Source organism: Solanum dulcamara, chromosome 8, assembly GCF_947179165.1.
Source record: "Solanum dulcamara chromosome 8, daSolDulc1.2, whole genome shotgun sequence".
Classification (NCBI taxonomy): Eukaryota; Viridiplantae; Streptophyta; class Magnoliopsida; order Solanales; family Solanaceae; genus Solanum; species Solanum dulcamara.
In genome coordinates, this window is record NC_077244.1 from 36,883,165 (window position 1) to 36,904,473 (window position 21,309).

The window sequence follows — 21,309 nt, forward strand, 5'->3', positions numbered from 1 at the left end:
TCACTGCAAATTGAAGCTCCATAGTGCAATACAAATATGTTGCTCCATAGGTATAGCCTGCCTATTCCATAGGTACGGTCTACCCAGTCTGTAGGCTCAGTCTACTCAGCCCGTAGGCTTGATCTACCTAGCTCGTAAGCTCAGTAAAACAAATTAATCTATGCTCAAGAACCCTGCACTGTCAGTGTCTGCTGAAGCCAAAATAAGATCATAGGCGACAGCTAGACGATAAAATATCACAACGATAACAAGTAATCATAATTGATCAAAATATAATCATAGCATATTTTTCTAGTCTACTAGGCAAGGAGTAGAGTGTCGGTGATAGACATTAATCATACGGTGGTAGCCAACTCTAAGTTAAGGTTACAGTCATATAATGACTATAAATAGGTGATGACAATGTTAGGCCATCAGGATTATGACAGAAGAGAAAAAATAGCCTTAACATACCTTCCAACCAAAGCCCAAAAGTTGTCTCTATGAAGCTTGGCCAACCAAAAATAGTGCTACAATGTGAAAATCAACAAGGCTACAAGAACAATTCATAACTAATCGATAAGGAGATGTGTCAAACTCGTGACCAGCCAATTCCAACACATATAATGAGTCCAATAACAAAAATAAATTGTAGATAATATTCAATGAATAAATTTTAGCAACATCTTGAAGGAGTGGCAAGATCTCGAGACAATATAACTAGGCGTTCTTCGAGTCGGTCAGTCCAACAACAATCAAATGCGATTTCAATAAGAATCACACCAACCTGCCATTCCCTCCATCATCTTAACACCATCAATAAATAACAATAACAACCAACTAACTAAGAAAAGGGGGCTTCCTATGGCCACAATATCAAAGACACCACCACGCAGCTTGAAAATCTATTAAAATGACACTAGGACATGGAATTACGATGCAGGGTTGTAAAGAGAAGGTTATCTCAACAAAAATATTGTAAATATTATCCTTGCAGAAACAAAAAAAAAGTCTTAAATCAACAAGAACAATATACCACAATGATGAGCTCGCAATGTAGAGCAACTTTCGTTAAGCTTCCGAGTTGAAAGAATCAACACCCATAGAGGATTTAGTAGCTTGAGTTCTGTTATTTATGGGTTTTTTTGATCATTTTTACTAAAAAAGGATGAAGATAGGTTTATATAATGATAAACTGACTTAGAGGTGGGGGGTCCACTTTGAGGTGTCTGCTTGTGCAGTCTCACAAAAATGTAAATATCTCTCAATTTTGAAGTCGTATTGACAAACGGTTTAGAGAGTTGGAAACTAGACTCGTAGACATTAGATTTGATAGGTCATGGGTATTCTAAATCATTATATACTAGGAGAAAAATGCTGATACATTTGAACCTAAATTTTAGAGAATTTCTTAACGGTATTTACAATACCTTTTGCCGACTTTTATTTCACAACTTTCTTGACTTCTGAAACTAACATACGAATATTGTGAAATTAAAATAACTCATAAATCATACCTCATTATATATTAAGAAGTCTTAGTATTATTCCAAAAGCACAAATTTATTACAACGTTCAAACGAGCGGGTTGTTACATTTCAACTCAAACTTAAGGGCTTCTTCTATTGATTACTTTTTTGGAGGCCCCAACCCTTTATCTAATGGTTCCTAGTCACATATCTTCACAAACACATTTGTTACATTCAGTATTTGCACTATTTCCTGTGCTTCACCATTCCTTAAAATATCATGGCCCATCAACACTCTTTCAAGTGGGTCTCCAGAAGCAATATAGTGTGCTTCAAAAGCATGATCATGACAGTTATGGATGAAAAATCCTCATATACTATAGGTAACTTTGTTTTCTTTTATACATCAAACACTTTGACCTTGTCATGAGCCCTCATGGTCAACTGGACAACATCTATATCGATCAATGCACACTTTGTATCTAAGAATGGTCTCTCCAATATGAATGGGACTTGATGATCCTACTCAAAATTCACTAAAAAATCCACAAGGAATATAAATGACCCACTTGCACTAGCACATCTTCCACAACGCCCTCTGGCCTAGCAACTAAGAAATCCATAGCAAGCTGCAAAATGATAGTGTTGGGCTTAGTACTAACCAACCCCAACTTTTTGTACAATAAGGTGGGCATGATATTAATGTAACCCCTCTTGATCACACAACCTCTAGGCATGAATGCTTTTCCCAATAGTAATATGCATGGTAAAGTTTCCCAAATTCTTTAGCTTGGTGGGCGACCTATTTGAATTCTAAAATTACATTCCTCAGTAAGTAACACTGTTTTATATTCAATCAACCTCCTCTTATTTTCCACAATATCTTTCACATACTTGGCATACTCTGGGATTCCTTGAAAAAAATCAACAAGAGGCAAATCAATGTGAACTTGCTTAAGTAAGGAGAGAAACTTACCAAAGCACTCATCCACCTTCTACCTTTTTAAATAATGTGGGGATGATGGAGGAGGTTTTACATGTTGCACTATAATATCATATTTGAGCCTTTATCAAACTCACTTTTCTCCTCTATCTATTTCACTACCTCTGAAACTTATTTTCTTGGATCTAATTCCTCTAACTGCTTACCACTACAGATAACTATTGCATTCACCTACTTTGGGTTAGGATCAGTATTACCAGGTAATCTTCCTTGAGCACAAGGGTTTTGAGCACTAGATAACTTGACTAATTGCTTTTCCAAATTTTGAGTAGCTAGTTGATTATTTTGCACAACTGTAGCTAGCCTCCTTGATCTGCCATAATTTGTTTAAGCATATCTTCCATACTCATGTTACCTCACTTAGTACTTTGTCAATTACCTTGGCCCTACTTTTGGTACTTTAGCCCATTACCTTAAGGATTGTATTGATTTTTATTCGAATTGCCTCCCCATGAGAAATTTGGATGGTTTCTCCAGCTCGAATTGTACGTGTTCCCATAGTTCTGCATGCCACCACTTTGTTGAGAATTACCCATAAATTTCACAAAATCTAGATTTGACCCATAGAATTCTGTAGCATGATTTATACTACCCCAAACTTCAAACCACACTTAAGGTTACTGCACAACATTCAATGAGGCATGTTACTGCCCTAAGTTCATTTTACTAAAGTTGGTGTTCATCTAGTTCTGTATCGCAACAATATATGCAGCTATGGCTATCAATCCGTCTATATCTGGCATCCTTGTAGTGTTTTTTACCATAACTCTAGGGCCTCCACCATTCCACTTTGGATTTTCTTGTGAGATTCTATTCAATAGTGTGAACAGCTCTTCATAAATCTTCTCTGGGGTCTGTCCTCCTGCAGTAGAGTCAAGTAAAATCTTTGTGTTCAGTTCAACACCCTCAATAAAGATATGAACTAACACTTCATTAGCTTGGTGATGATGCAGACAACTTATCAACATTGATTTGAATTTATTCTATGCATGGTATAAATTCTCTACCCCTCTTCTATTTAAAGATCAATATCGCTCCCCAACTTCGCGGTCTTTCCAGATGGAAAGAATCTAATCAGGAATTTTCAAGCAAGATCATCCCACGTAGTGATGGAGTTTTTTGGCTCCAACTTCAACTACCTTTTTGCTTCCCCTATCAAAGACGAGAAATAAAGTGAGAGTCACGTAATCAAGAAATACCCCTGTTAGTGTATAAGTGTCCTGATTTTCAAAATAATTTGGATATGCACTTAGGGATCTTTGTGAGGAAGAATGGTGAATAGTCCATTGGTGTTACAACCCATATTTTTGTACATTTGGACATTTGGAATAATTGTAACAAGTGAAGGATAATGGTACGTTTTGGTGTTGTTTGATACATAAGTTGGTTATGGAATTTTGGAGATGGAAATATTGAAAAAAAAAAAGAATAAGGAAAAAAAAATAATATATATATATATATATATATATATATATATATATATATATATATATATATTTGGAAGTTCACAAAATGTAGTTTATGAAAACATATGGGCCAAGGGATTGGGCTTTGAAAGAAATCAAAATAATAAGAGAGGCCCAACACAAGGAAAGGGCCCAAGTCTTGGAACTTAGCCCATTAATTAAGTGGCTTATATATATATATATATGTTGATGACTTTTAAGTAATATTTATCCATTAAGTTTTCTTTATCAACAAGAGGATTCAAGAGAGTTCTAGAGAGAAAGGAAGAGAAGAAACTTGAAGCTAGAGAAAGAATAGGTTCGGCCAAGGAAAAAAAAAAGGTAAGTCTCCGATTTTGCTTCGTGAATTAATTATCTAGGGTGTACCAAGGTGTTATGAAGGTATTGGTAATAAAATTTTATGGTTTGGAGCAGCCCAAAATGTCACCGAACAGCCCCAAAGTTTTAGCCGCGCTAGGAGAGTTTCCGAGGCAAGTTTTGGAGAGTTTCGGTAAAGGTAAGGTCTCTCCTTTAAAATTGGAGTTTATGATGTTGTTATGAGGTGTATTACGTGTCCTAAATATGGCTGGAAACAGAGAAAATGTATAAGGGGGCATGATGCTGGAAACTACTAAATTAAAGTCGTAGTAGCTAAATCGAAGTCGCGTAGTGTATGGTCGTTGAGGCGCTGCGGGTGCAGCTGGTTGGATTATATGTTGCAGGGCTTTAAAGTATTTTAAAAAGGGTGTGGTTGCTTCTGGTTGCAGCCACACGACCCCCCGTTTGGTATGGTTAAAGATTTTACGAAATAAAGGTTAAAAACTCTATTTTGGTATCGTAGTTTTATGCTAGTTGTTTGGAGCTTGTGTTGTGTAAAGTTGAGGTGATTTGATTGTATATATACTGCTGGTTGTTGTTGTTGATATGATTGTTGAAATGGTGTCCGAGTTGAGATCTCGGGGATGGTGTATTTATAGGGGAGATGCTGCCGAAATTTCGGCAGATTAGAAGTTAATTTGTTTGAAGGATTAAGACGAGTATATGGTGATGAATCTAATGACTATGTCAACTCTCTTGAATGTAGACTAACAAGTTGGAAGAATAAGAAAAGCTAGTAAGGCGCGGTACAGGTATGTAAAGCTAATCGTTCCTTCTTTTGGCATGTCTTTGGTATAAGTATGTAAGGCTTACCCTTTTTTTTTTCAAGGCATGATTCCGATGTTATGGTTTCATAAGTGCTTCCATATATTCTTTGTTTTTAAAAGCTAGGTGTCAATGGTCCCAAGGAAATGACTACTTTTTCCTACAACCTGTCAATGTCTTCCAAAATGTCTATAGTTTTCCAAAACAAAGGTTTACAATATTACAAGCTTTTATGGCAATGACGATGGATATGTTTTACAACGACATTGATGATGTCGAGGATGAGAATATGTCTATGATGGATATGATAAGAACGGCTTCATGTATGTAATGTTTACTCTTCTTTCTCTTGGCATGTTTTGACATAAGTATATAGAGCTACACTTTCTTTTGGCATGATTTTTATGAAACAAGTATATGATATTTTATACAATTTCAAGGAAGTCCTATTCGTAGAGCCACTAGGATGGCCCATTTTCTTAAGTTTCCAAAGGATATTTTCTCATGCTTAGGAACGCGTATATGATTTCAAAAGTTTTATTTTGATATAATCCATGGAAATTTTTGAATGGTACTTGACATGACTCTTATCTTGTTTTGTGAATCATAGCTCAGAGCGAATTAACATAAATCTTTCCGAATATCATGAATATCCTTCGCCCCTTATCTCCTCATCTTCCTATTTATAAGCCACTTCTAATTATTCTACGAGTCTTAGAAAATTGGTCATATGTGCATATGTATACGATTTGACGCCTTATAAGATTGTGACCTTATTCTACGTTCTCTTAATATTATCTTTCGTTGATAGTCTCATCCTATAATAATTGTTCCTTCAAGGTGAGACAAAGCGACCGTGGTTAGTCTATAATACAATCGGAGGTTACCGACCTTCCATCACTCCGATAAATATACGACTTTCGTTGGGCTCTCGTGCATGCTGTCTATATGTATATGTATATTTATATGTATATGTGGGATATGGGGAGGTGTATATGTGGCGCTATAGACGCATTCCCACCTGATCAGTTGGAGTAATTTTCATCCTGGACGCGGGATGCCCGGACGCGGGAAATATGTGGGCACGCCGACGTTGTTTGGTGATATGACTTCTATTTTCTATGCATATGAAAAAGATATGTTTTATATGATAAGACAAGCATGCATAGTATCTGGCCTAAAAGGGCACTCATATGTACAGGTTACTCTCTTATCTCACTATATGTCTATGATTCTACGATATGGTTGTTCATACCTTATGTTCTTTATTATGCTGATTTTCATGTCTTACATACTCAGTACATTACTCGTACTGACCCCCTTTTCTTTAGGGGCTGCGTTTCATGCCACGCAGGTACACCTAGACAAGTAGAAGCTACTATAGAAGATGTTCCAGCGGGGTTAGCAACTCCACTTGTTCCTGGAGTGCTGCCGAGTCAGAGTATATGCACTATGATGTTTCATTCGACGTTAGAGACTTTACAGACAGAGTCGTGGGTATAGAGTGTCAGCTTTGTAAGCGACGTCACCAACCGATATGTTATTATGTAGTATGTCATGAGTTTACGAGATGATGGATTTTGGATAGCAAGATTCGGAAAGCGTAGCTATGTTTTTTATTTTTTTTGATGCAAAATTCTAAAGAGATTGAGAATGTAATATGAATTAGCGTGTTCGCTCGGCTCCGAGCACGGGGTTGGGTGCCCATCACACCCTGTTGAGATCGGGGTATGACAATTGGTGTGCAGGAGGATTGTATCATATTCTTCTTTAGTTCAAATCTACCCCAAGATGCCCATTTTTGAATGCTAGAGGTAACATTAGTTGTGAGTAGGATTGCCACATCACACACTATTCTTGTTTCAATTCTAATAGGTATCTCTGGTTCGGCTTTCGGATCAACTAAATGAATAGATATTGCAAATCCACATGCCTTCTCTGTTAGTGGAAGAATCGTTCATCCATACTCAACGTATCTAAAAGTTCTTCACTTCTTTTCAGTTTACTGATATGAATCACCTACAATAATAATCACTAAGATCAAGTTGTCAACACTTAAAAAAGAATTACAGAAATTAGAAAACCAAATATTTAGTAATTCTAAAGTCCCCGATAGAGCCAAAAATTTGTCGCATCAAAATGTACACGCAAGTATATGTGGTCAAACAAGAAATATAATGACTCTTAAGAGATGGATTATTGAACTCAAAAGACTTATGATTAGCAAATATCTAACTTTGCTTTTAACTATAATTTAATTCAATTATTTAAAATGAGTTTGAATATTATGTGTTTAACTAACAATTGCAATAAACAACTTAATAAAAGTAAACAACAATGGTTCAAATTCACTTGGGGTTTTTATCAATGACTTGGAAAATTTCAGGGCTACGACTTTAATATGAATTCATGCATTGTATTTTTCATTTTTGAATCTGAATAGTTATCAAGTTACTGAGTTACGAGTTCCATATTTTTTTATGGTCAATCAAACCTCTAACCATCTACTAAAATTGATAATTTAACTACATCATTGAGTGAGAATAGATTAAACCAATTATGGAGTTTGATGCTTTCTTCTTGTTTCTTAATCAAGATAGATAAAATAGGTATATCTCTATCCTAGATACAAATATCCCTTAGTTTTCAACAAAGAATGATCTTGCTTCTTGTATTCCACATTCTATCTTTCAATTCCTTTTTCGAGTTCAAGAAAAGACAATATTTGTATTCTAGTGGTCATCAAGCATCAAAATAATGAAATTAAGAACTCAAGAATAACTTTAAATGATAACCAAACTTTATCTAACGTTTCAATACTAAACAGTCATTCTTAGCTGCAATCCTAGAAAGGTAGGATTTAGCTACTCATAATTCAATTCTCACAGTTTGAATCTTCAATAAACATTCAAGAATTAAAAGATGAAAAAGAGTAGAAGAAACCCTAGAATATTGAGTACTCTTGTCACCTAAATTTCTATGTCCCAATACAAGAATTAGAATAATTAAAATAACCAAAAATGTCTCTATTTATAGATATAAAAATGCGTCAAAACATCCAGTACAGGTATATGGCACGGAGTCCATCAGAACTTGCATATTTTCTTTTATCCAAAGCTTTATGTTTAGGTATGTGACACAGAGCTGTCGCGAATCTCACTGCCTAGTTGAGGTAAATTTTATCTCCCAGCTCCGTGGCACAGAGCTAACGTGGAGTTGGCTTTGTTTTTCTCTAATTTTTCTTTTGTATTTCTTTTTCTTGCCTTCTTATCTCATGGCCTCAATTTCACCTTGAATACATTTCCTCTCCATTTAAGTATCATTTCCATGTGATTTCATCCTACAAACCTAATCACATTGGTTAGCACAATAACGTAACTTAAAACAAGAAAATATGACGGATTTTGTTCTCAAATTTAACTATAATATGGCTTGACTTTTAGGCATATAAATATGCCCAAGATCACCATACCATGTGGTACCCAACCCTCCAATAATATCATATAGATACTTGCACTAGCGTGGTGTCCAACCCTATGTAATGATAATATGAATCTCAATGTTATGATATGTGTACTAGCATGGTACCTGATCCATCCATGCATTTCAAATATCCAATTCATATTATCAAATCACACACGTATGAAGGCCAATCAGCCAACATTCATTTCACGAGTATGTATGTATCTAAGTTGATTATATCTCAAATTAAATGGAAAAAGAGAGTGATAAATTCATTGGGACATTGCTGGGTGTGGCTATGGTGACATGATGTCCGCTACAACAGAACGGCCTGCTATAGCGGCCCTTGGAAGCCCCCACTCCTAAATCCCCAATATTTTGACAACTTTATTCCATTCGAGTAAGGCAAGCCCTCGTTATTTTGACTAGGGAGACCACTATGAATATTTTGGGTATTAATATGGGTGATTTTAGAAATGATGAAGTGGATCATTATATTAGATATCAATATATCCATCGTTCATCCCCAAATGACACTGTGCATAGACGTTCTGGGGAATAAGGATTTTCATATTTCATGTTACTTCCCTAGCATCTACCGTATGTAGAATAGAAGAAAATCTAGCCCATAGAAATTTATCACTCAAAATTCTAGTAAGATCTGCTACAACAACATACAGGACGTCATAGCAATAACGCTATGGAAAGCCTCAGCAGTTTCCAAAAAGAAATAAGAGGGTCTCACTTTTCACTTTTTCCAACCCTCTGCATCTTCATCCCTCTTGTGCGAACCAACCTCACTTTCTACTTTCTCACTTCCAATGACATATCAAGGTAACTGTCTCTCCCTTGTCTTACTAGGTTGCTTAAATATTTCTAGTCACACTCATTAGGTTGGAATGTTTCCATAATTTTGGGTTGGTACAAGGGTTTGTATTGTTGAATTTCTCCCTTTAGCGATAATGGATATTTCTCGATACATGCTAGTATCTCTTACACCTCATGCTCATAAAGTGTTCTAGGCGTAAGAATCGTTGATTTCAGGAGACTTACACTTGAAATAGAGGGGGTATATGAATGGTTATTTGAAGGTAGTTTAAGTCAATAATTGATTCCTTTGATTATTAATCACCTAAAATTAAAGTATAATAGTAGTACATCCCCACCCTATGCCCAATTTATGACAAATTGTTAAAATTGAGCAGAAAGATCTGGTTTTGATAGGGTAACCTCGCTAGGGAAGATGAGCCCTCCATAGTTTCCTAGTTTTCCATAGAAAACTCGCCATGGAAGGACCGTTCACCGCAATAGTTCTACCACAACGACCATAGGCAGTGAGTATCCTAGGCTGAAGTTTATGAAAATTTTCTTGTGTTTTCCCTGCTAGCCTACTATTGATCCGTACATGCTAATGTTCTAAATTTCAGGTGAAATGATTGTTAGTGGCATCATCTCTATGATCTATGAGTAGTTCCCTAACTGAATATGTAGGAGGAAATACTTGAACATGTATATAAGGGGACTTTTACATAAAAGGGAATTCCAATGGACAAGGTAGAAGATAAGGCACTGGAGTTCTATGCTCGATTGAAGGAGTTGAGGTAGGAGACACTGGTCCAGCCATTTGGGGACAACAATAAGGAATGGGTCTGGGAGCTTTAATTTGTTCTTTTTATTATGGCATAAAACAAGCCCCAGCCCACCATTACTATTCGAGAGGTTGAAGTGGAGGTTGGTGCGAAGGTCATGAAATAGATTCTAGAGAACCTATCCACTCCAATGAGACTTTCCTAGCCAATGACAAGTAGAATGACGACAGATAGTTGGCATGCTTGATAGTAGGGGAGGATAAGGTGGACTCTACCTTGTGGGATTACTTGAGGGCCGACATAAAAATTATTGACTTCCTTCCTATTGCTCGGAGGTGGTTGAACTTGGTGTCGCGACAGATTTTCCCTTTTAGAGACCTATATAATATGACCTACCAATGGCCCCTAGTAGTGGCGTGCATCCTGGATCAGGTAGATCTTAATGTGAGGGAGAAGATCAGAATGCGGTGATTTTTGAGTCAATTGAAATACCTCTCCTTACCTTCATTAATTACAAAACTATGCAAAGGAAGGGGGTATCATTAGAGGAGGGGATACCTGGGAATCGTGTACCAGGTTCTTGACCCTCTCTGGTGAAAGGTGCATGGGGTAGGAGTAAGAAGAAGAGGAATGTGGGTTTGAGGGGAGAGGGCAATGGGAGTCAGCCTTATAGGTAGTCCAGATCCATCCCATTGTGGCCGTTTGGGCCCTTCGTCACATGGAGGTAGAATTAACCTATGCAAAGAAAATTCTTCTCTCTTGAAGACTATGCTCGGCTTCCTGCATCTAGAGGAGAAGATACCCTAGGTTAGGATTTATTATGCTCAGTATTTCTCCTTCTTGAGTGGGTTAGACAAGGAGGGCTCTAATGATTCTAGCCTTGGGAGAGAAACAAAGATTTAGGCTGCTATCATAGTACTCCCTGACTTCGTCCCCATTTATAGCTTAGTATGTTGGTTGGTTCGCCTTTGTGTGGGCTCTTGTTGGACATCCTTTTTATTTTCCTCTTTGCTATCTTTTCTAGATATTTTATATCATTGGTGGTATCTAGAATGGTGGCCTTATTTATAGGACCTTGTGTCACGGACTTAGACTTCACGCTAAGACTTTCGTGCAGCACTTGACAACTTACTCACGAATCTTTCACGATCTTGCAAGCTCAAGTAAGCCTTTATGACTAGATCGCTAAGGGAATGCTAGATTATAAGAAGATAAGAGGGCTTTTATGAAGAAGGCTTTTGTATTGCTATGGAAGAATGCTTGATTGCTTGATGATCTTCTACAAGTGAATGTCCCCTCTATTTATACTACTCCTAAGGGGCCTAAGTGTAAATAAAATTTACTATACAAGTCCTTCCATATTTACAAAGAAATCCCTACTCTAGAACTCTCCACACACTCTAGAGAATTCTAAGTCTTTCAAGACTTCTCTACAAGCTTCTACAAGAATCTAGAGTCTTCCACTAACCTCTCCAAGACTCTAGGTTCTTCTACCTTCTTCAAGAATTCTCTTGGACATTTTAGAGTCTTCTATTAACCTCTCCAAGACTCTAGATCTTTCTCCCATCTTCATGATCAAGTGGCGGGTCATGACACTTGACTTTATATATATATAATAGATATTTTTATTGAAGCAAAAATTTCACTTTGTGATTTTGAAAGAATTAAATTTTGGGGAAAAAATTAGCGGACTCACTACCACCCTCGCAAATTAGGAAATCGTGTGGGCACCTACTGTGTTTCTATAACTAGATAGGTGAACCCTTACCTCCCAATCAAGAATATGTGGAAAAATCAAATTTTGAATCCTTTAAATAATTGATAGGTATGTTTTAATATCAATTTACATACCCCATAATATTAATAAGAAAATAGTCAAAACTAAATAACCAACTCTCCCCCCTAGTCTAGGCATACACAAGAGCTCCAAAATAGAATGAGATAAGAAAAGACACAACTTCCATTAGAAAGAAATACACATAAGTTGAGAATGATTACTCGCCGCTTCACATAAGAGACTTCTAGTCAACCCGCAACACATCTACACCCCAAAAAGGATGTAGGAAGAGTAGTGTCAGTACACCACACGTACATGTAGGCATTATTGGACGACCAAGGTTATGTCACACAACACAGGCATAGAAGTCACAAGATTAACATGAAAGTCCTTTACTACAAATCATCTCATTCATCAAACTTAACATTCTAATCATCATACCTTTATTTTAAGAGACAAGTATATTTAGTGATTAGCCCCTTCACCCATATTACCAGACATGCAACATATGGCAATAATTCATCAACCAATATGTATAACCACCACGAGATTGGCCATATTAATAATAACTCACACAAACCTCAAGTATTGTCATCACATGGTAATTCACATTAATGTCAGGCTACACAGTCACCCAATAACTCAAATGCATCATGGACTCACACAAAAGTAAATAAGTGTACAAACATGCCAAAGGACTTATTTATGTCAATAGCCATGACCTGTAGGGGACCAACTTCGTCTATGTACCGTATTAGTGTTGCACCCGACCCTCACAAAATATCATATACTATCTCCACTAGCATGGTGACCGACCCTACATAATAATAATATGCATATAAATATTATGACATGCATACTAAAGTGGTACCTTATCCACCCGTGCATTACAAGCATCCAATTCACATTATCAAATCGTGCACGTCCAAAGTCCAGTCAACAACCATTCATTTTACGAGTGTACATGAATCTAAGTCGAGTATGATTTCAATTAAGCATAGCCTACAAATTCCTCATTTTTTCCCCTATTCTATAGCCTAACAATACTAAAGACCCAATAGTACACCCTCAAACCCTCCACATTCCCAGTTCCTCCCTACAAGTGATAGATAAGGTTAATTGTTAGGTTACAATTTCATATCGTTCTTTTAATGATACCCACACTCTCATATTCACCTTATAATTCATCAATTTATTCATACAAATATACATTATTCATCAAGGATTCAGATAAAGGAAGATCAATACTCAATTCGACCTATTTTATCCAGTTTCGATATTTATCCCTCCAAACATCGTGCCCGCAAGCCTAAGTCATGATTCTCCCATCAAATTTACGTCATGAATATGTTTCTCTAACCATAGTCTAGTACTCATAAATCATAGCCTACTTGTATATTAAGTTGTTTCCATGGAGCACATATCCTCACAATTAGGCCCCTCTCTAGCAAAAATTGGAGGAAGGTCAGCAAACTATCAAGGTCAACAAAATTGAGATTGGAGGTGCATCCGAGGAGAATATTTCCTCCCTATTCCTCAAATTTTCTTATTAGAGTAACCTTAGTGTGTATTTAGTAGGAGCCAACCTTTTTTGGAACATAAAAAGAAAGAGAATAATAAATTTGTTGCGCCACTGTTCAGTGACACAGGGTTTCCTATGGTGGACAGGCCTACTATAGAGTCCTCTGGAAGCTCCCCACTCCAAAATTTCCCTCATTTTGAAAACTTTATTCCATCCGATCTGAGCGAGGCCTAGTTAGTTTAACTCCCATTAAGGAGATTTTGAGTATTAACGTGAGTGCTTTCAATAACAACAGAGCATCTGGTTACAAAATTTTACTAAGAAAATATTAAAATCACTTTCTTATCTATTGAAACTTAAATTAAAGAAAATATATATTTTGTAAGTTTTCATTTTTTTTGAATAAATTGAAAACAAAATTTACTCTAAAGTATAATTCTATTTTTGTAGTTTTCAGATTTTGTAAAATAAACTTACTAAAATAAGATAAAACTCAAATATCTAATTTTGATCTAAAAGAAATATTGAAGTACTAAAACGGCGTAAAACCTCATGTTTGCTAAAAATTACGTGTATACAAGAGTGAGATACAAAAAGCTTTCCACTGTGAAGGATGCATCTAGTAACTCATTTGTTACAGTCCTTTATATGAAAGATGAGATTAAAACCTACTTTATAGCAAGGGATGGATTTTATAGGGCCACTTGCATATGACACGACTCTATTCTATGAACAAATTCCCTTTATGGCATATGAAATATAGTGGTCAACGGGAATATCACGCACTGGTTCCCTTTACTAGTTAATATATGCCATACAGGCCTATGGGAAGACCTTTACAGGAGTCGTGGTAGGCACATCTTACAGACACACTGTGATACACAATTATTCAGATCTCATAGAGTTATAAAAGTTGGTAAAAGCTTCTGACACCCACTTGTCCGGGAGTGATGGTAACATCATTTGCTTCCTTTAAATATGATCACGAACTCCCAAAGCAACTCTATACTACCTTACATTATCTTTAAGATATGTACTTTCCAAGCCGGTATCTTCCATGCTTTGGGTTGTGCCTTAATAAAAGCATTTGTAAACATGATAAAAGAGTCATCAATGAGTTTTTAGGTAACAAGGAATACCATGTCAAAGCTCTTTTTCTCAATGTTTCACCGAACTTCTTCACCAGAACTGACTCGATCTCATCTGGTAGCAAGTCGTTTCCTTTAACAACAGTTATATCTATTGTTATATGTTTTTTGTGGATCCGTGGTTCTATCTTACCTAAGAATATTCAGTATCTTGAACCTCTTAAGAATCATCACTGGCACTGCACTTGGATTATATGGCAGCTAAGTATACTTCTTAGAGTCCAGCCTCATGAGAACAAGAAGTGCATTCGGGACTAGGTAAGCCTTTGTGATCGAAGCATTTTAAGTAGTCTTCGAAGCCCCTTGGGCCAAAACCCCATTGAGTAGTAGATGAGGGCCCTAATTTACATTGTTTACGACCGACAACTTGAGTTGAATAGGTATCGGTCTTTTCTTTCAAAGAAACACATCATTTTATCTTTTTGTACTATCATGATCTTCACTATTTCCTCCAAACTGCACTCCCATCATCATCCTCGTCAGTGGGAGTCCAAATCTTAGTGGTCCATTGGTTATTTTCTCCACGAGGAGTGACAACTCCAATATTATGTAGGGCCCGAGCATTGACAAAAAGATGTTCGTTTTCATTTCATGGGACCTGCTCATCGTTTAGAGGCACCTGTTCGTTGCCTAGGTTAGCGTTAATCTGTTCATTAAGCTTTATTTTAGACAGAGTTGTGATGAAATTTCCATTGCATAAATGTTAGCAAGTTATCAAAAAGATGAAGGACCTAAACCAAACCATAATTGTCCAATCCTCATAGTGAGCGCCAAACTCTTTAGCCTAAGAATGATATAGTTGAATTTGTACATGCGATAAGGACGCGTGAGTTGAATCGACCGAATAATAAAGTAATAAACTAACTTGTAAGAAATAAGCAATTAACAAATAATTAAACAATATGAATTAAGATATATAGGGGTGAATTGCCCTGAGTCTGAAGTGGTTGACTAGTAGTAACGTCACCGAAAAATATAACTTAGAACACTTGGAATGTAAGAACTTAATAACTTTGAGAACTTAGTATAATTTTAGTGTGAGAGTAAAATTGAGATGCCCTACGACAAGAAGTTAAGACCTTATTTATAGCTACATGTCAAGGGACAAGATCCACAAAATATGTCCTCATAAAATTTATTAATTGCTGAAAAGACATTATAAGAAAAGTTACCTTTACTTCAACATATTTAAAAAGAATGGTCCCTAAACTAGAAGGTGATGCTTTTCTCTTCAATCTCCATCTCAGAAAAGAATACTAAAGCAGCACTTCTTCAAGGTTTAGAAGATCAAGTTATTCAAATAAGTTATTGTTAGTGCTTCTTGTTCATTCCTTATCTTTGTCTAATGATTTACTTGTGATCTTGGGTGAATTCTTTAAAGCATTCCAACAAGTGATATCAGCGCTTAAGCTAGTTAGATCATTCGATGTGACATAAAGAAAATTTTCGAACCGTGCTTGGTATTTTCATAAAAGTGAAACAAGTTTTTAGTTTTTTATTCTTTAAATGCGTTTTCACATAATTTTTTAAACCCTCTGTTGACTCAAGAAAATTTCTACAAAACCTTCTACCAAAACTTTCATCTTGACGGGTTTTTTTCCATCTTTTCTTCCTTAGGCAGTTTTTTGCAAATTTTGTCCAGTGATTATCTGATCACTTCTACAAACTTTGATAATTATATTTTTTTTGGGATGGTGATGGTCAAAATCAGTGGGTTTAAAATTAAAAAAATAAATTAACTTTGCTTCAAAGAATGTTTTTTTTTTTGGTGGCTGCACATGTTTTCATGTTTTTTTTTTCCAAGAGTTTCTTAACGACATCCAAATAAATGGGTGATTATATACTGTAACGTGAAAAGCTTATATCCTAATTTTGATATGAAACAACATATCGGTTTAAGCATTTTTTTAGGTAACTTGTCGTTAATGGAACTTAATAAAAATAAATTAAGTTCTGTGGGAACACTTTAACTATTTTTTAATGATTGTATTATTATTATTATTATTAATCTATCATTATTTTATTTATATTTCAAGTTCGTAAGTAAATAAATTGAAAACAATATGTTGCCAAACTAATCGTTATTGCATAAATTTTATTTACTTTGAACATGTAAACATGTTTTATCTATGCAAAATAACTATCCCAAAGGAAGATTATTTTGGCAAGATTATGGATAGTCATGAATATGTGATACATTTGTAATGCATGCTAATAATGTGTCTGTCACGACTCGATTTTTCAAGTCATGATGCTATCAACCTATCAGTAAGTAAGCCTAATCCCACAGTTCAGAACCATAGGCAACGGACCATCACAAGCGGAAGAAAATAAGAGAATAATAATAAGAAGAAGAAGAATGAGAACAATACAACAAGATAACCCCCAAGACCTGGTATCGGTCGGTAATCGAGTTACTAAACTAAAGTAAATGAATACAAGGCTTTTATACAGATACAATAATCGTACAACTACCTTCGAATACAAAATATAGACTAGTCCAGCCAAAATAGAGGGAGATTGACGGCTCTAAACGCAAAGAACTCACCCAAGTCTCCAAAATTCAAGAGTTTCTCCTTACGATACCCAAGTCAGCAAAGAAAACTCATACTATGATCTGCAAGGCGCAGAAGTGTAGTATGAGTACCAAAACGTGGCACTCCGTAGGCATTGGCCGACTAAGCTCAAAAGGTAAAGCAAGTATAAAGAACATGTAAGCAAGGAGTATATATCACAAGTAGCTAACAAGAATAATACAGAAGCCTACAATAAGAAACATCTGATACAAAAAAGTGAGAAGATAAGGAACAAGCAAGGAAAAAAAGGACGCACCTAGTGGCGCCTGCCTGGAACCTAAATACGACAACGCACTAAGGAGGAGGACAACTAAGTGACAATCTACTAACAGAAGTAAGCACGGATATTACATAAAGGCCCAAAGGACCGTATCAACTAAATTCCTACACAAAAAGGTTAGATAAATAAGAACGAGGGCAGTAACTACCTTCAAATAAGAGACCACCCTTTATACCGCCATAAGTTCGCAAATAGTCAGATAATACCTCCCGAGCCCCTGTGTGCCCAGAAGGTTCACTTGCAAATCGGTAAACCCGCACGGCATCCCATACTACCAACATATACTAATAACTATGATGATGACAAGCAATGCATATATGATTAGAGTTATGCAATAAAACCAGTAATACCATCAGTGCCAAGTGCCTCATATCAAGATATATACACCTTCTTCCAGTCCCAACCAGGAAGTAGGACACATGCACCTCTCTAGGATCACCATAGGGGGCTGGGGAACGCCCCTATATACCCGTATGGTCTCAATCTAGGTCTTATATTAATATAGATATTAATCGGTATATCTGATCATTTAAAATCTGGTCTATTACGGTGACTAGAGATAAATAGTCAAATCAATATAGAAAAGGTCGAGAACTTTCTATGACCAAACCAATATAAGAAAATGAGCACATCCTCGATGCCTCCAGTCCATTATAAATAGTAGTAATAAAGGTAGTACGACCCCCATTTAGAAAATCCATATAAAATAGTATAGGTTACAACCCAGCTTCCTCAAATCAATCCCAAGAACCAATGTATGCACTGGGGTCGACTACATCCGTGAGAAAAAGAGGATCCAATGCAATGCATGTCATCATAGCATCCAAACAACATGCACAATCACATACAATAATGACACCACAAGCACCTTACCCTCGAGAGCATAGAAATAGAACTAACACATGCATCCGAACTCTAATCAAGGCCTAGGGATGAATTCTACTCTTCTAAATCAATAACAAGGCCCAAAAGGAAACTCAACCCTAACTGGGTAACAACGAGGAGGATATGAGGAACATGTTCTCACCTAGTCAATCAATAGTGTCACGACCCAAGCCTAGGGCCTAGACGTGACATGGCGAATGAGGAACCCGAAAGTACCTCAAATAAGCCTCTTAGCATTCTTTTAGCCTTTCATAGGTAATGATGATAAATAGACAAGCGGAAATCATAATAATAAATCTTCAACTTACATATGTCCAACAATACCTCTAACTATTAGATTTAATGGGGCTAAGACAAGTTCCTAGCTCACCCTCAATCATAATAGAAGAAATGCCATAATAAAATATCTTAACATATCATAAGCTAGAAAGACAAAGGAGTATTGTTCCCGGAACATGGGAACTCACCAAAAGTAGTCTTCAATGGAATATCAACTAGCCACGTGGAGGAGAACGAGGAGGAGCACCGATCCCTACATGGTGATATCATGTAGGCAAAAGAGTATGCGTTAGTACTTTGAATGTACTAAGTATGTAAGGATGCATGAACATTGAGAAAATATTATAACATTTATGTAATATGGAACATAATGTAATACATGCATAATAAATCATATGGATATCCTTTAAAACATTCATTTTGTGGGAAGCTAACCATAACCGACATTTAAGACCATGCGAGCTATTACATGGAATCCAACATAACCCCCTACGTTGGCCGGGGAGACTACTTGCCAGGTAGAACTCCGTCAACTTCATTCATTTCTTTAACTTTAACTTTAAGGGCTATTTATGGATCCATTAGCCTAAGCCTACAAGGGCTCCTATGTTGGCACATAGTTAATGAGACAAGGGGTTGCTACTAGGATTCCCTTACCGAATCCCACCTCAATGCCTCATTCGGTGCTAAGTCAATCCCACGGAATAGTTTAATACTTCAAAATATTCATAGCATATAACTTAAGAATTCAAACATCATATTCGGTAGAATAGCTCATTAAAACATTTGATAATTCAAATATGCAAGAATTGTCCTTATTGCATAAAGAATCCATCATTCATATCATTTCATCATTCTTTCATTTCATAAGACTCCCTTTTTGATCATGGATATTGCTTTCATAAATATTTATTTGGAGTCAAAGCTTTCAAGCCAAACTTTATTAAAAACATAGTAAAACTAGGTGGGTTCAAATCACTTCAACTTGCAAATATGTATGTAAATAAATATTCATAAATACTTTGAAATCCATTAATTAAAAATCATGCTTTAAACAACCCACCATGAATTTCAACAACCTTTAAAAATATAAATAAATAAATTACTTGCAATCCATCAATTCATACATATAAAATTATATTGTATCAAAATAGATCAATAATCATTAGTTTAACCATGATTCATACTATTAAGTAAAAATAAAAATTATCATAACAAAAATATTACTTGAAATCAAGAGACTTAATTGAAAGAGTTTTTGGACTATATGGATGGAAGAATTCATGGATAAACACCACATAACTTAGAGTAAAGCTTAAAGAAAATAAATATAATTTATCATATAATCAAAATAATTTAGACATGAGAGTGGAAGGAATACTCTCATTGAAACCTTACATACCTGGAAACCGAAGCTTTAGTTGGTACCGGAAGACTTAATGAACACTCTTGAGTCCTAGCTTCTCTCCTTGCCGGAACGTTTTGTGTACTACCCAAAATATATGAATCACCGGAATAGTATTTCTTCACTACTAAGAACTAAAACTATATTTGAGAATGTGTATAGAGAGAAGATTTGCTTGAGAAAGCTTGATGAATAAAATAAGGAAATAAGGTGGGTATTTATAGGTGGGAAAGATGACCTAACAATAAATAAAATAATTATAAATAAAAATCTAAAAATTTAGTGGAATATATTGATTTCATGGATGATGTTAAATGGAGGACAATTTATGTCATGAATGATGTCAAATGTATCTAGATCTTTCTATGGTAGGTGAAATGAGTTATCTTTGACAGAATACTCTTTTTGGGAGCTACGTTTGAATAAGATAAATTCCTTATTAGGATTTGGTGTCTTCATAAGAATTGTAGATATGGAAGTCTAGTTTCATATCGTTCAAGAATCAACCAATTTGGATAAACCTACAGTGAGATATGATTTTTCTTCTATAAATACTCATTTCCGTCACAGCATCCTACCTTACAAAGATTAATTTATTTGACCTACTTAACCTCCGAATCTTAAAATATGGTCTTCATAAAAGTTGTAGGTAATGATCTTGTGGTTACTCAAAAATTTGAATCACTCAATTTGGATATTCCTATGAAAATTTATTACCAAAATACAGGGGCTGTATCATGTTTAGGCAAAAATTGAAACATCGTATACAACGTTTTTAGGGGATGTTACATTATCTTCCCCTTGGGAACATTCGTCCTCGAATGAGAAAAGACTTAGCTTGAGTAGAGTAGAGTGTTAACAAACAACCTATCATTAATGTAACAGTGTAATTTAAAATATCGTATAAAATATATTTCATAATTTTGCAAGCATATGACAAGAAAAGTTGAGATGTAAGGATTTCAAGTAATTGAGCAAGGACAACTTAATACCTTAGGTTTAGGTAGAGGGGAAAAGATGAGGGTATCTCTTAATCATATCCGCTTCCGCTTCCCATGTTGCACTTTCTATTTGTTGATTCCTCCAAAGGACTTTAACAGATGCAATTTCTTTGTTCCTCAATCTCTTAACTTGCCGGTCCAAAATTTCCACAGGAACTTCTTCATAGGTCAAGTTTTCTTCAATATTCACTACTCCCATAGGTACAATGGAACTAGGATCACCCACATGTTTTTTCAATATAGACACGTGAAACACCGGATGAACCATGACCATTTCCAATGGTAATTCCAACTCATATGCAAACTTACCAACACGTCTCACAATTCTATAAGGCCCTACATATCT